This window comes from Nycticebus coucang, chromosome 3, assembly GCF_027406575.1.
Source record: "Nycticebus coucang isolate mNycCou1 chromosome 3, mNycCou1.pri, whole genome shotgun sequence".
Taxonomy (NCBI): domain Eukaryota; kingdom Metazoa; phylum Chordata; class Mammalia; order Primates; family Lorisidae; genus Nycticebus; species Nycticebus coucang.
Genome location: NC_069782.1, coordinates 73,061,624 through 73,079,030, shown reverse-complemented (window position 1 = coordinate 73,079,030; position 17,407 = coordinate 73,061,624). Strand labels below are relative to the sequence as shown.

Below are 17,407 nucleotides of genomic sequence, written 5' to 3'. Positions count from 1 at the left end.
GGGGCAGAATGCAATCTCTATGACCATCATGTGCCAAGTCAAACAGTCAATTTGGTAAATTCTCAGACTTGGCCTAAGAGCCTACTAACCATACCACAATATGGCACCTATAGCCCTAGACTGAGGCCACATGGTCAGCTCGGGTGGGCTCAGCTCAGGGATCCCAAGACCTTGCCAAGCTGGTTCCTGGTTACAGACATTTTATCATTGCCACAAACTATGACAATACAGTAACACAACCATCACAAAAATAGTGTGACTGACTTTTAAAACACCACAAAGAAGGCTTGGCACCTGTAGCTCAAGCGTCTAGGGCGCCAGCCACATATACTAGAGCTGGCAGGTTCGAATCCAGCCCAGGCCCACCAAACAACATTGACAATTACAACCAAAAAATAGCCAGGCACCTGTAGTCCCAGCTACTTGGGAGGCTGAGGCAAGAGAATCACTTAAGCCCAAGAGTTGGAGGTTGCTGTGAGCTATGACGCCACAGCATTCTACCCTGGACAACAGCTTGAGACTCTGTCTAAAAAAGAAAAAGAAAAAAAAAAAAAAAAACCCCACAAAGCATAAAGGAAGAAACTAAGACAATGGCAACATCAGTAACTCATGGCTGGCGCCATACATATGAATTCAGAACATTAGAAGAATACAGTGTTTCACGACTTCTTGACAATGTATGAGACAATAAAATCTTAACTAGAGAATGCTTAGAACAACAAGAGCTCCTCAAAGAGGGTGTTTCACAAAAACTTCAACTCTCCTCACCACCATCCCCAGCCCTTACAGGGTAAACTGAGGTGAAGATGGAGGAAGCAGAGCCTCCCCATAGTCTTAGAGGAGGTAAGGAGGAGATTAGGGTGGGCTGTCCCAGAGCCCTACATCTCCCATCACTCAATCTTCACAAGAGCCCTATGGGTCCCTAGCCTCACAAAGGGAACACTGAAGCTTGGGGGTGAGAAGGAGCAGGTGGCCATGGGGCTGTACCAGCTGAGAAAAGTTCTGCTTGTGTGACCAACCTCCCATCTGCTAGGGAACAAGCAGGGAGGAAACTGCTCTGGGGGCTCAGACTCCTAAAGAATTCTGGTCTAAGAGGAGCAGGACAAAAAGGGCCAAACTGGGAAAGCAAGAAAAACTGACACCGCCCCCCCCCCCAATACACTTGCTGTTTCTGACTCAAGTGGGCATTTTCCTTGCTGGTAAGAGAGGCTGAAGTATTAAGTACTGTTTATAAGGTGCAGTGCAAGTTTCACTCCAATCTCTAGACTTAAAAAGGTCTGAAGAGGTCAGAGAAACTATGCAGCCTTAGTCCCAAAGTCAGTCAGGGATCCCAATAAGTGGAACTGCCACAAAGCCCATGTCCACCAAAGACTACACACTCCAGCCTACAAGGGCCAGCACACACTTTGCCCCCACATGTCTATGCTGTCAGTCCTTGAGAATTCAGACCGCTCATCCAAAGGAAGCACCACTGTAAGTGTGGTCAGGTTCCCAAGTGGCCCGCAAAGTCTATCTCACTCCAGTCCCTAAAGCACAGGCCTGCCTAGACAACCCAAGTAAGACATCCCCTGGAAAGTTGGCCTGGCCAGGATAGAAGGGCTAAAGAGGGACAGCGTGTTTCAACATCACCTGCCATCAGCATTCACTCATTCATTCCCCTCACCTCCCTGCACCAGCCTTACAGGAGACTCTCCTACCTCTTCTTCCTCCAAGGAGGCCCACCCCACCCCTACCTACCTTTCCCTGTCTGCAGCCATCTCATGCAGACCCAAGCCCACTCTCCCTAACCGGTACACCAGTGCCAACCAACATCTAGCCTGACAGCCAGACTCTGTCTATCTATCCCCATGAGCCTGGCTACTGCCAGGACAGGGGCTGCTCTGCCATCCTCTTGGTCCAAGCCTCATCCTCAGTGTTCCTCAGGCTTCAGTGGAGCAGGAAGGGGAGGGCCTGCCCCTTCATTGAGATACTCACTGCTCGACACACAGATTCAAACCAGTATGGAAAAACCTACTTATGAAAATTCGGGGACACCAAGAGAATCATCTTTAATATGTTAACAAGAAGTTTTGTTACTAAAAGAAGAAAAGCATAACAGTAGCTAATAAATATTGAATTCTTTATTCAGTGCCAGGCAAGGTGCCAACACTTTCCATGCCTGATTTCATTTAATTCTCATAACCACAGGATGAGGTACTACCATTATTAGTCATCCTTCACATGAAGGTTCTGTCATTGTCACCCACACTTCACACAAGGTGCTGCCACCAAAACCCACACTTCATACAAGGTACTGCCATTATTGCCCACACTTCATATTAAGTATTGCCACCACTGCCCACACCTCACATAAGACACCCACCTGGTACCCACACTTCACATAAGGTGCTACCACTGATACCCATAGATTTAAGTGGTACCAGATACAACAGATGAGAAACTGAAGGCAAGAAGTGGAGGCAACTGCCCAGGGTCAGATGGTTAAAAAAATCAGATGGGGCCCACCAACGCAGGAATGGATTAAAAAGCTGTGGTATGTGTATACCATGGAATACTATTCAGCCATTAAAAATATGGAGACTTGGCTCAGCGCTCCAAGCACAGTGGTTACGGCACCTGCCACATACACCAAGGGTGGCAGGTTCAAACCCAGCCTGAGCCAACTAAACAACTGCAACAAAAAAATAGCCAGGCATTGTGGTGGGCACCTGTAATCCCAGCCGCTTGGGAGGCTGAGGCAAGAGAATCACTAAAGCCCAAGTGTCTGAGGTTGCTGTGAGCTGTGATGCCACAGCACTCTACTGAGGCAACACAGTGAGACTCTGTCTCAAAAAAAAAAAAGATGGAGACTTGGCTGGATACGGTGGCTCACACCTGTAATCTTAGCACTCTGTGAGGCAAGATGGGTGGAATGCTTGAGCTCACTAGTTAGAGACCAGCCTGAGCAAGAGTGAGACCCTGTCTCTACTAAAAATAGAAAACCTGAGGCAAGAGAATTGCTTAAGTCCAAGAGTTTGAGGTTGCTATGAGCTATGACGCCACGGCATTCTACTCAGGGTGACAGCTTGAAACGCTGTCTCAAAAAAAAACTTCGTTTTTAATTAAAAGATGGAGACTATACATCTTTTGTATTAACTTGGATTGAGTTAGAACACACTCTTCTCAGTAAAATATCATAAGAATGGAAGCAAGAATCCAATGTACTCAATTCTATATGAAGGTAGCAGATGATCTAATACAAGGTGGGGGGTAGGGGAATGAGGGAGTAGACAGAGGGGTGGAGGAGGTGGTGGGACACAATTATAAGAGGCACTTTACCTAACAAACGCAACCAGCGTAACCTAATTCTTTGTACCTTCAACGAACCCCAAACAATATAAAAATAAAAGTCAGATGGGAACTGGACCCAGGCCAGCCACCTCCTAGGCCTAGGCTCAAAGCTGAAGCAATATACTACCAAAGAACAATCTGACTTAAACCATCAGCACAAACCAGCAATTCCTCTGCTAAGTACACTCTAATTTAACCTTTACTGAATTGCTACAAAATCCCAGAGAAATGAGCCCACTTGTGAAAATCCATGTGCCCTTGTCTTTTGTAACAGACACTAAAACCCTCAGAGCATCCCACAGACACAACCACCCTGTTGTAGCCTCTGTTGACAACACTTATTTCTGAGTCCCTGTCTCCCAACATACAAAATGAGGGAAAGGATTTGAAGGGCTTGATAAACATGCCCCAGCCTGGATCAATTATCTTTATTTCCAACCACGATGTACACACACGCACACCAAGCATATGCTTAGGGCACTATAAGAGTAAACCAGGGGCTATGCACCTGTAGCTCAAGCGGCTAAGGTGCCAGCCAGCCACATACACCCGAGCTGGCAGGTTCAAATCCAGCCCAGGCCCGCCAAACAATGACAGCTGCAACCAAAAAATAGCCAGGCGTTATGGCAGGTGCCTGTAGTCCCAGCTACTTGGGAGGTGGAGGCAGGAGAATCGCTTGAGCCCAGGAGTTGGAGGTTGCTGTGAGCTGTGATGCCACAGCACTCTACCCAGGGTGACAGCTTGAGGCTCTTTCCCGCCCCCCCCCCAAAAAAGAATAAACCAGGGTCCCTCAGCGGGAAGTGTGAGGGCAGAAGTCCCTTCTTCCTTCCACTCGAACAGCACTGAGCACCCGCACATGTGTAGCAGTGAGCAAAGTAGAAACAGACTGTCAGGAAGGAGACAAATCTTCTGGCCACTAACACAGTAAGAAGAATTTGGGAGACTCCCCAGCCCCATTTAGGAAGGTTTCTGGGGTGGGCAATGGCCAAGGTATATCCATCCTGCCTCCTCTCCACCTGACTCTCACCCCTAATCTCCAAATGAGGACCCTGACAGGATCTTAGTTTATCACCAGTGAGATGCCAAGAGCCATCTTCATCCAAGAGCCAAATCCCCAAACCAAATCCCTTCCCCTTAAAACCAGTGTCACGGCGGGACACCCACCTGTCTTCTCCCCCAAACTCTGCCAAAAGAGTCATGATTTGAAAACATTTAAGCAATGCATGAAACAAGGAAACTTCCTAAAACCAGCTGCAGCTGTTAGAATAATTCATGTGGTTGTTTTAGAGAAGTGTCTTAATCGCTCTGTGTCTTTCTGGAAAAGTATCCAAACCTCAAGTTGGAAAATCCTCAAAATCTAGAAAATGCAGATTTATTCAACCCCCACTGCTAAATTTGATTGGCTTAAAAAAAAAAAAATAGAAAATGCAGGTTCCGGCTTGGTGCCCACAACACAGTGGTTAAAGCGCCAGCCACATACACCAAGGGTGGCGGGTTCCAACCCGTCAGGGCCAGATAAACAACTGCAATAAAAATAGCCGGGCATTGTGGTAGGCACCTGTAGTCCCAGCTACTTGGGAGGCTGAGGCAAGAGAATTGCTTAAGCCCAAGAGTTTGAGGTTGCTGTGAGCTGTGACACCACAACACTCCATCAAGAGCGATAGTAAGACTCTGTCTCAAAAAAAAAGAAAAGAAAATGCAGGTTCCCAGCCAGCTCCCAGGGCTCTGGGTTCACATCAAGTCTCTTCCCAGACCCTCAAATTGCTAAAAAGCTCCTTTTCAGGCTAAGTTAAGGTCTGTAGTCCCTCTAACTTCCATCACTACTTCATGCGTGAGAACAGAGCACAACAAACTTTTCCCGTGTCTGTTGAGATGGTGCCTCAGATATTTTATTCATTCAACTATTAATTTATTACACTTTCACCTAACACAAAGCACTGTAGTTTTGGGGGGGGTGGGGGAATGAAAGGACAGATGAAGTTCTACATCTGCCCCCTGGAGTTGATGGATCCAAAGGGTCACAGTTATGCCTCCTTGGTTCTTGAGGGTCCTGATGGTCACAAGGGAATGCTACATCTCAATCCACTATATTCTCAGCCCACTGAAGCCAAAAATGGTTGCCATGGTCATAGGCTGTCTCACCAACACCCACCTGCCCTAAATGACCCTCTCCAGAACCCAGCTCATCTCATCTTTGCCAAACCACCCCTCCAACTTAGCACCTCTAAAACCAAAGATCTGCAATCCGGGGACTTGTAACACCCTCCAGCCCTTGCTTAGCTGCCATCTCTCAGATCCTCTCCTGTCCCTCCACCCTCTCCCTTAGAGTGTCCTGGACATTTGCTTCAAGTACCCGGGCCTGTCTCCCTCATGAGACTCTAAGACCTCCTCAACCCAGTGCAGAAATGGGCCATTTCCCCCATGATCAAACCCCAGTCAGTGCTGAGCATGGAAGAAACTCTCCAACAGTTGTTGAACCTACCGATGAATTGTCCTCAGCCTCTGGATCCAGTTAATCCCAGCCAATCCTCCTATGCAATGTCTCTGGCACCTGTCCCTGCTTTTATAGTCCCCATCAGGCAAATCCAAGGCCACATTAGCTCATGCCTGCCATTTTTCCCTTAACTGGCTTCCCTGCCTAATTCAAGTCCACATTCTCTTGCTCAAAAACCTTTGAGAGCGCACCATGCTTTTACAACAGAGGTTCTTAACCTTCCTAATGCCGCAATGTATTTTCATTGTTAAAAAGGGGTCGTGACTCACAGGTTGAGAATTGCTGTTTTAGAATGAAATAGAAACAGTCTTCTGTTTAAGGTCAAAGATAATCATACCAACCTGTGTTTTCTGACCTTATTTTCCAGTGTGACTTTCCATGTATCCAAGGTCCAAGAGGACGAACTGCCAACTCCATCCCTAACACTCCACTAGCACAGATCTCAAGCCTTCTCCACAGGGGCTATGAATGCCCCTAAGACCAAGAAAACGATATTCTCTTCTCAGAATAACGTGCATCTGTGGCTAGCAGATCAGATGCCCCACCTTTTTCAGGTCATGGCATGTAATGTATAAGGATTATATTCATACAGTACATTGGAGTAAAATGAGGCTATTCACAGCCTGAAGAGCCAGCCAGGGGCTAGGGCCATCTGGCCTCAGGGACATCTCTGTATCCCCGTCACTTATGCCAGGCCACCAGCTGAGAAGCTTCGCTTGAGTCCCACAGCTAGTGAATAACACATCTGCTCTGGTCACTTCACTGTGTGGTGATGCAAACCTCAAGTTTCTTTTTTCCCTTTTTTTTTTTTTTGAAACAGTCTTACTTTGTCGCCCTCAGTAGAGTGCCATCCCGTCCTAACTCACAGCGACCTCAAACTCTTAGGCTCAAGCGATTCTCTTGCCTCAGCCTCCCAAATAGCTGAGACCACAGGCACCTACCACAACACCCAGCTATTTTTAGAGGCGAGATCTCATTCTGGTTCAGGCTGGTCTTGAACTTGTGAGCTGAGGCAATCCACACGCCTCAGCCTCCCAGAGGGCTAGGATTACAGGCATGACCCACTGCACCCAGCCACAGGTTGTATTTCCTTCCATGGGGCACCTACCAGAGTAGCCTAGGCTCTTAAATATCAATGGATTAACTTTTAAAAATAAGTTTTGTGTTTTTTTGCTTTTTTTTTTTTTTTGGTTGTAGTTGTCATTGTTTGGCAAGCCCAGGCTGAATTTGAACCCGCCAGCTCCGGTGTATGTGGCTAGCACCCTAGCCGCTGAGCTACAGGCGCCAAGCTGAAAAATAAGTTTAAAAAAAAAAAAAAGGCCAAGAGTAGTTCATAGACTTGTAAGACTAATTAAACAAATCAAAGTTGGGCGGCACCTGTGGCTCAAGGAGTAGGGCGCCGGTCCCACATGCCGGAGGTGGCGGGTTCAAACCCAGCCCTTGCCAAAAAAAAACTTCCCTTAAACAAATCAAAGTTACCCTAATTTTTCTAAGCCATGTTAAGTGTCTTTTTCTCTACTGCAATAAACCAAGGCAACAAGATGGATGAGCTCCCAGCATCTTTGCAGAAGGTGGATGCAAGTCTCTGATCTGCTCACATAATGCTGAGCTCCTCACCCAGGTGACCTGTCCACTTTTGCTGCCTTTTATGGCAGGGTCACCTGTTCTTATCTCTTGAAAGTAAGGGAGAGAATCTCTATACTCCCCCAGGAGGTGAGCAAGCCTGTCCAACAATGCCAGCAGCAGAAGCCATCAGTCCAACAATCATGAGGTGAGATCCTGGCTCCCCAAAGGGTCTCAGAAACCTACTGGTCCTCCCTCACCCCTTGTCTTCTCTCCTCTGAACAAAACATGTTCAATTCTCTTAACCAGGTCTCCTGTGATACACTTTGAAGACCACTCCAGCTGCCAGAACTGACTCCTACCGATGTAACAGAGAAGCAAGAAATAACCTCCCTTAAGGTTTTTAAGCAGCCAGATTGTGCTATTCTAAAATCACCCAGCCTCCTCAACAGAATGTTAAGGCCCTCACTCTCACCTTAGATTAACATAGGTGACCATCAGAGCTGATGTAGGACATGACATTTAGTCTGCGTCTCCCCATTTCCACAGGCTTTCTTTTGCAATTTGAAATGGTTACCTCTGGCTCGGCATCTGTAGCACAGTGGTTACAGCACCAGCCACATGCACAGAGGCTGGTAGGTTCGAACAGGCCCAAGCCAGCTAAACAATGACAACTGCAACAAAAAAACAGCCAGGTGGGGCGGCGCCTGTGGCTCAGTTGGTAAGGCACCGGCCCCATATACCAAGGGTGGCGGGTTCAAACCCGGCTCCAGCTGAACTGCAACCAAAAAATAGCTGGGCGTTGTGGCGGGCGCCTGTAGTCCCAGCTACTCGGGAGGCTGAGGCAAGAGAATCGCTTAAGCCCAGGAGTTGGATGTTGCTGTGAGCTGTGTGATGCCATGGCACTCTACTGAGGGTGACATATTGAGACTCTGTCTCAAAAAAAAAAAATGGTCACCCACATTACCATCTGAAGGATGTCTACAAATTAAGTGCAATTACTTTATAGTAGTTGCGGGAAAAATAGTTTTGTGCTTTGAAATTTAAAGCCATCACCCACTCAATTTCACAGCAAGAAACACCACTCATTTTGTTTATTTTGTTTTTTAATATGGCAGCCCTAGATTCTTTTTCCCTACATCCTGTGCCATCTTCATACTACAGAAAGCCACAATGACCTCAGAGTTCAAAAAAATACAAAACTGGCTCGGTGCCTGTGGCTCAAGCAACTAAGGCACTAGCCACATACACCTGAGCTGGCTGGTTCAAATCCAGCACGGGCCCACCAAACAATGACGGCTGCAACCAAAAACAGCCAGTCGTTGTGGCAGGCACCTGTAGTCCCAGGAGTTGGAGGCTGCAGTTAGCTGTGATGCCACCACACTCTACCCAGGGCAACAGCTTGAGGCTCTGTCTCAAAAAAGAAAAAAAATTCACCATTAACTAAGATAGACTCTCACTGGATAAAAGATTTTTTTTTTTTTTTTAGAGACAGAGTTTCACTTTGTCACCCTCGGTGGAGTGCCGTGGCGTTACAGCTCACAGCACCTCCAGCTCTTGGGTTTAGGCGATTCTCTTGCCTCAGCCTCCTGAGTAGCTGGGACTATAGTCGCCCACCACAATGCCCGGCTATTTTTTTGTTGCAGTTTGGCTGGGGCTGGGTTTGAACCCGCCACCCTCAGTATATGGGGCTGGCGCCCTACTCACTGAGCCAGAGGCGCCGCCCTGGATAAAAGATTTAAACTTAAGACATGAAACTATGAAAATACTTGAAGAAAGTGCAGGGAAAACTCTTGAAGGAATCGGCCTGGATGAATATTTTATGAGGCGGACTCCCCAGGCAATTGAAGCAGTATCAAAAATACACTACCGGGACCTGATCAAACTAAAAAGCTTCTGCACAGCCAAGAACATACTAAGTAAAGCAAGGAGACAGCCCTCAGAATGGGAGAAAATATTTGAAGTTTATACCTCCGATAAAGGTCTAATAATCAGAACCCACAGAGAACTCAAACGTATTAGCAAGAAAAGAACACGTGATCCCACCTCAGGGTGGGCAAGGGACTTGAAGAGAAACTTCTCTAAAGAAGACAGACGCACGATCTACAAACACATGAAAAAAAGCTCATCATCCTTAATCATCAGAGAAATGCAAATCAAAACTACTTTGAGATTATCACCTAACCCCAGTAAGAGTAGCCCACATAACAAAATCCCAAAACCAGAGATGTTGGCGTGGATGTGGAGAAAAGGGCACACTTCTACACTGCTGGTGGGAATGCACACTAATACGTTCCTTCTGGAAGGATATTTGGAGAATACTTAGAGACCTAAAAATAGACCTGCCATTCGATCCTATAATTCCTTTACTAGGTTTATACCCAGAAAACCAAAAATCACAATATAATAAAGACATCTGTACCAGAATGTTTACTGCAGTCCAATTCATAATTGCTAAGTCATGAAAGAAGCCCAAGTGCCCATCGACCCACGAATGGACTAGCAAATTGTGGTACATTTATACCATGGAATATTATGCAGCCTTAAAGAAAGATGGAGACTTTACCTCTTTCATGTTTACGTGGATGGAGCTAGAACATATTCTTCTTAGCAAAGAATCTCAGGAATGGGAGAAAAAGTATCCAATGTACTCAGCCCTACTATGAAGCTAAATTATAGCTTTCACGTGAAGGCTATAACCCAACTATAGCACAAGACTATGAGGAAAGGGCCAAGGGGAGGTTAAGGTGAAGGAAGGGTAATGAGTGGGGCCACATCTACAGTGCATCTTAGAATGGGTACAGGCGAAACTTACTAAAGGCAGAATACAAATGTCTACATACAATAACTAAGAAAATGCCATGAAGGCTATGTTGAACAGTTTGATGAGAATATTTCAGATTGTATATGAAACCAGCACATTGTACCCCTTGATTGCACTAATGTACACAGCTATGATTTAACGATAAAAAAAAGAAAAAAAATACAAAACTCTCGAGGAAGGAAACTGATCAATGGATCTACATCAATAAAGCAAAGAAGAAATCTACAACAAAATTAAACTAACCAAGACTTTGCTTAACAAATGCAATCAGCGGGCGGCGCCTGTGGCTCAGTGAGTAGGGCGCCGGCCCCATATGCTGAGGGTGGCGGGTTCAAACCCAGCCCCAGCCAAACTGCAACAAAAAAATAGCCGGGCGTTGTGGCGGGCGCCTGTAGTCCCAGCTGCTCGGGAGGCTGAGGCAAGAGAATCGCGTAAGCCCAAGAGTTAGAGGTTGCTGTGAGCCGTGTGACGCCACGGCACTCTACCCAAGGGCGGTACGGTGAGACTCTGTCTCTACAAAAAAAAAAAAAAATGCAATCAGCGTAACCTGGTTTCTTGTACCCTCAATGAATCCCCAAAAATTTAAAAAAAAAAAAAAAAACCCTAACCAACCCATAAAGAAATCAGAACAGAGATCAGAAAGACCAAGCAAGTTCCAGAAGGGAACAGAGAGCTGTGTACTAATTATTCCTTCTGCAAGTCAAGCTTGGAAAGGCCACTCCTCTGCCTGGGCCTCTAGGTTGTAACAAGTGTTACCCAGTTCATCCTGAAGTCCATGAGCCCAGTGTTGTGTTCAGTGGAACAGAGCAGAGAGAAGAGAGTAAGTCCCAGGTAAAATCCTTAATTTATCTGTAGCCCAACTACCAAAAATAGTTACATTTCTAATGCTGTGGCCTGACAAATAAAAACTGACAGTTAGGCTGCAATTACATTTCAATCCACACTAAGTTAGTATCCTTGCCCAAAAAAACTTCAAAAGCAAACCAGGCAACTCCTCCTACCACTGACACCTAAGGCTTTCACCTCTCCCCTCCAACTCTGGCATCAGAAAATATAGCTTGTACAGCTGAAAAAGAAACAAGAAAAAGAAAAAACTCAACACTAAAAAACTGACCAAAGGTTTAGGGAGGTGAGGCAGGACATAGGTGACTACCACACAAACTACTGGCAAGGTCAGTTCATCAAATAGGTAAGTTAAGGAAAGTGCCAAACACACCAGCAGACTCTCCCTGAGTTACAGTTAGTATTTGAGAATCCCGTGGAGAGAGCTGACTAGAGAATCCTAAGAGAACCACACCTTTTAAGGGGGCAGACATTAATCCTTTTCAAGCCCAAGGACACCACGTTAAACAACAGAAAATGAAGTTCAGATGTTCAGTCAATGATAAGCAAGTCCTGAGGGCAGCACAGGTCTCCCCAATGACTCAAACAATTCAATCAATGCCTTCAGACCAAGATTCAGTTACTGGTCAGGCAAGGTGGCTCACACCTGTAATCTTAGTACAATGGGAGGCTGAGGCGGGAGAATCTCACAAGCTTCAGAGTTCGAGACCAGCCTGACCAAGGGTAAGACCCCACCTCTACTATTTTTACTACTAAGTAAATAGAAAAATTAGCCAGGTGTGATGCCGGGCAGGAGGATAGCTTGACCCAGGTGTCTGAGGTTGCTGTAAGCTAGGCTGATGCCACTGCACTCTCACCCTGGCAACAGACTGAGACTCTGTCTCAAAAAAAAAAAAAAGAAAAAAAAAGTGGGTGCAGTGGCTCACACCTGTAATCCTAGCACTCTGGGAGGCAAAGGCAGGTGGACTACTTGAGCTCAAATGAAGTTCAAGACCACCCTGAGCAAGAGCAAAACCTGAACCCGTTTCTACTAAAAAAAAAAATAGAAAAACTAGCTGGGCATTGAGGAAGGTACCTATAATCCCCACTACTCAGTAGGCTGAGGCAAGAGGATCACTTAAGCCCAAGAGTTTGAGGTTGCTGGCTGGCACCTGTGGCTCCAGGAGTAAGGGCGCCGGCCCCATATACCGGAGGTGGTGGGTTCAAATCTGGCCCCGGCCAAAAATTGCAAAAAAAAAAAAAAAAAGAGTTTGAGGTTGCTGAGACGTATAATAACTCCAGGGCACTTGACCCAGGGTGACAGAGTGAGACTTTGTCTCAAAAAAAAGAATTAAGTTCTCTAGTCACACTGAACAACTAGGAAAAATGTTCCTATGGATGTAAAAGAAGGTGGACCAGCAGTTTGTAGAACCTGATGGCATCATAGTGAGCATGCCCAAAACACTCAAGAAAACTAAAACCTGTGTCACAACCACAAAAATCTGCCAACACCAAACTCCCATGACAGAATGCTCCTCAACTTTCAATGGTTTTGATTACAATATAGCCCAACAAGTCAAATGAATTTAATATTGGCAACACAGCAACCAGTCTCTGATTTATAATGGTTCAACTTAAGTTTTTCAACTTTCTGTGGTACAATGGTGTTCCACATTCAGGAGAAATTATAACCCCATCATAAATCAAAAGACAGCCACAGCACTCTATGGAGGGGGACACAGTGAGACACTCAAAAAAAAAAAAAGATGCTCTTCCACTTAGAATGGCGTTACATCCCAACAATCATAAGTCAAACCACTGTAACTTGGCACCTATTATGCTAGCCTGAAACCCACTTAACCTGCAAAACCAGAGTGAGCAGCTATCTCCGAGGTAAGAATGTGTTGAGTTGGGGGGCACCTGTGGCTCAGTGGGTAGGGCACTGGCCCCATATACTGAGGGTGGTGGGTTCAAACCCGGCCCAGCCAAACTGTGACAACAAAAAATAGCCGGGCACTGTGGTGGGTGCCTATAGTCCCAGCTACTCAGGAGGCTGAGGCAAGAGAATCACCTAAGCCCAGGAGTTGGAGGTTGCTGTGAGCTGTGATGCCACAGCACTCTACCAAAGGCAATAAAGCGAGACTATCTCTTAAAAAACATCTACAGACTCAAAGGCTAGCTGCTCAGAACAGCTACGATTGGAGGAAATGTTACATCAGCATTCTATGCAGATTTAGAGCTATAGTGTTTTTCACTCACTGGACTTAAGAGAATCTCCTTATGATGAGCTCTGACTACCCCCACACTGTTAGCTGCCAGTTGGATTTTGTTATAAAGAAAATCTAGCTCCCGTTTCACTGTGCATAACTCAAATGTCAGATGCTGAGGAGACTTTTGTGTACTTGTCATCTAGAGGGAGAAGAATTTTGGCTCCACGGTGAATGGGAAAGCAGGAATACCCCCTAAGTACTTGTGAAAACTTCCCACTTGTTCTCACAGCCATCCTATGAGGTCAAAGATACTGTCCAGGTCAACCAATGAGAAAGCTAAGGCCACATGACCACCCAGGCTGAAAAGAGGTAAACTGCCTGTAGTCAGTGAAAATAGCCAGATCTGTCCAACTCCCAAGCTGGCCCAGAGACCTACCTAGAAGTCTGGAAGGGAAGGCCAGGAGAATGAGATTCACCCTCCCTCTCTCAATTGCCATTGTGTGTATCATCAAACAACCAACTTCCATCCCTAGCCAGAGTCCACTCAGCAATAGATAAAGTCAAAAGAGCAGGGGCCCATCTTGATTTCCAAAGGCAGGATCCTACAAGATAGATCCGGCTGGCAAATAGCCATCTCACAGCTGGAGGTGCTGTGCCAGAATGTCAGGATGTTGGATTCAGCAAGCCCTGGGCCAGGTAAGAGACTGCCTTCTGGATTGGTATCCAAGAACCTAGCCATTCCTCGTAACTGGGAAGGCCCCAAGGCTACTGGAAAAAAAAACATACAAAGTCTGAAATCAGAAAGCAACATGGGAAGTATTAACTTTGCTTCCTTCCATCCAGAGAATGGGGACAGGCTATGGCACAAAGCTGAACCTCCAAGGGGTACACACAACAGTAACAGTTTGGCCACAAGGGTGGAGATATTCCCCACAGGTTCAGTAGGGCAATTGTTAATACTTTCCTGCTCCAGCTCCTTCATTATAGTCACTAGAGTACACTCCCTAAACTCCATCTTTCCCAAGTAGTTAGTAAACCCACCCCTCTCATTTACAGAAATGAGAAACAGAGTGAGATTCAGCAAGGTCTCATCACTAGGAAGTGGATAGGCAGGCAGGGCTCACACCAGGCTGTCTGAGGTAAAGCCAGGGTTATCCATGATGCCCCTACAAAGACTTGAGCCTGTTGCCTCACTCGCAAAGAGCACGCAGCCCTGGACTTGCAGTGGCCTCCCTGGCACAGGAGAAGCCTGTCTGCCACTATAATGCATCAGTTTGGGGGGTTTTTTCTTAGGAGACAAGAGTCAATAATGTCACCGTCGGCAGAGTGCCATGGTGTCACAGCTCACAGCAACCTCAAATTCTCGTGTCCACGGGATTCTTTGCCTCAGCCTCCCACGTAACTGGGACTATATAGGCACCCGCCACAACACCTGGCTATTTTTTGTTGTAATTGTCATTACTGTTTAGCAGGCCCAGGCCGGGTTCAAGCCTGCCAGCCTCCGTGTATGTGGCCACTGCCATAACCACTGTGCTAAGGGCACCGAGCCTTTTTTTTTTTTTTTTGAGACTGAATCTCACTATGTTGCCCTCGGTAGGGTGCTATGGCGTCACAGCTCACAGCAACCTCAAACTCTTGGGCTTAAGTGATTCTTTTGCCTCAGCCTTCTAAGTAGCTGGGACTACAGGCACCCGCCACAATGCCTGGCTATTTTTTGTTGCAGTTGTGATTGTTGTTTAGCTGGCCCGGGCTGGGTTTGAACCCGCCAGCCTTGGTGTATGTGGCTGGCGCCGTAACAACTGTGCTATGGGCACAGAGCCCTTTTTTTTACTTGAGACAGAGGCTCACTATGTCAACTTCAGTAGAGTGCCATGGTGTCATAGCTCACAGCAACCTCAACCTCTTGGGCTTAAGCGATTCTCTTGCTTCAGCCTCCCAAGTACCTGGGACTACAGGCGCCCACCACAATGCCCAGCTATTTTTGCTGTTGTTGTTTAGCTGGCCCAGGTCGGGTTCAAACCCACCAGCTTCAGTGTATATGGCTGGAGCCCTACCCACTGAGCAACAAGCGCTGCCCCTTTTTTTGAGCCAGAGTCTTACTTTGTCACCCTCAGTAGAGTACCATAGTGTAGTAGCTCACAGCAACCTCGGACTCTTGGGTTCAAGCAATTCTAAGCCATTCTCTTGATTCAGCCTCCCAAGGAGCTAGGACTACAGGCGCCTGCCACAATGTCTGGTTATTTTTTTTAGAGATAGGATCTCACGCTTGCTCAGTCTGGTCTCAAACTTGTGATCTCAGGTAATCCACTTGCCTCAGCCACCCAGAGTGCTATGATCACAGGCGTGCCTGGCTGCAGCAGTATTTTAAGTGTGCTCAAAGGCACCATCTTATTTAAGTAAGGTTCAAGGTTCAAACCAAAATAGCTGACCAGCAAGGAAGGCCAGACAGCTCTGGGTCCTGAGATGGAACTGCAGGAGGAACAGCTGAAGGATTCTTTAAAAAAATCCTTCAAATGAACTTTCTCTCCAATCCCACACTACCACATGCCCTATTCCTGCACCTGCAGTTAGTTACACCTGGCTACCTTTGATGCCAAGCAACCTCAAAGTTCTACAGTCTCAAACCTCCCCTCAAAACTACCTGATTTGAGACCGGGCAAGGTGGCTCACACCTGTAATCTTAGCACTCTGGGAGGCCAAGGTGGGTGGATTGCCTGAGCTCAAGAGTTTGAGACCAGCCTGAACAAGAGTGAGACCCCCATCTCTAAAAATAGCTAGCATTGTGCACTATAGTGGGTGTCTATAGTCTCAACTACTTGGGAAGCTGAGGCAAGAGAATCACTTGAGCACAAGAGTTTGAGGTTACTGTGAACTATGACGCCACAGCACTTAAGGGCAACAAAGTGAGACTCTGTCTCAAAAAAAAACTGGCGGGGCAAGGTGGCTCATGCCTATAATACTGGCTGAGGCAGGTAGACTGCCTGAGCTCATGGGTTCAAGAACAGCCTGAGCCACAGTGAGACCTTGTCTCTAAAAAACATAGCCAGGCATTGTGGTGGATGCCTGTAATCCCAGCTCCTTGGGAAGTTGAGGCAAGAGAATCCCTGAGCCCAAGAGTTTGAAGTTGCTGTGCGCTATGACACCACAGCACTCTACTAAGAACAACAAAATGAGACTGTTTCAAAAAAAAAGAAAGAAAGAAACCTACCCTGTCCAGTAGCTCAGTGGCTAGGGTGACAGCCACATACACTGGAGTTGGCAGGTTCGAACCCAGCCCGTGCCTGCCAAACAACAATGACAACTATAACCAAAAAAAAAAAAAAAAAAATAGCTGGGTGTTGTGGTGGATGCCTGTAGTCCCAGCTACTGGGAGCCTGAGGCAAGAGAATCAGTTAAGCCCAAAAGTTTGAGGTTGCTGTGAGCTGTGACACCACAGCACTCTACCAAGGGCAACACAATGAGACTGTCTCAAAAAAAAAAACTACCCTGATTTGTTGGGAGCCACCTTTTAGGCACTACCTATCTCTGGCCAGCACACACAGTCTCCAATTCTGGTCTCCGTGCTTCTCAGAGATAGCCTGCCTTTAGCCTTAGAATCAAAAAAGGAAAGGCAAGTTCCCTGACAAACTAACCTCTAAAATGGAGTGCCTTTGGGAGGATCAAGAGACTGAAAGTGAGTGTGGGACAAAGAAGCTGCAAAGGGCATCATCAGATGTAGAAATATAAGACATTCACACAGAGGCCCCTTTCCCCTACAACCTGGAGGATTTGGTGGATTCCCACTCACCTCCTGAACCTACCTGCAGGCATTCTATTAGAGTAAATTCCTTTGTCTTCTAAAAGACTAACCTACATTTCCATCAGACAAAAAAAGAGGTCACAAGTACAGCCTGGAAAGCACATAGCGGGAAAGGGGCAAAAAACCCATAGTCCAGTGGTTCTCAACCTTCCTAATGCCTCAAACCTTTAATACAGTCCAAAAGGGTCACAACCCACAGGTTGAGAACCACTGCCATGGTCAGACATTCTCCTTACAAAAAAGTCCTGCATCATGTTTGTGAGAATCTAAGGGAACCCAAGCTATGATAAGATCTGTGACATGTCTCACTACACCTCACTGCAATCAGTTGGAGATCCCTGTCTTTTTCATCAACCTTAACACAC

General features: G+C 46.5%; 1 protein-coding gene across 19 annotated transcripts in view; it reads right to left on the bottom strand.

Annotated features, from left to right (window-relative positions):
* The window catches only part of GATAD2A (GATA zinc finger domain containing 2A), a 130,999-nt gene that overhangs the window by 87,590 nt on the left and 26,002 nt on the right, over positions 1-17,407 (bottom strand). The gene's annotated exons all lie outside the window — the stretch shown is intronic.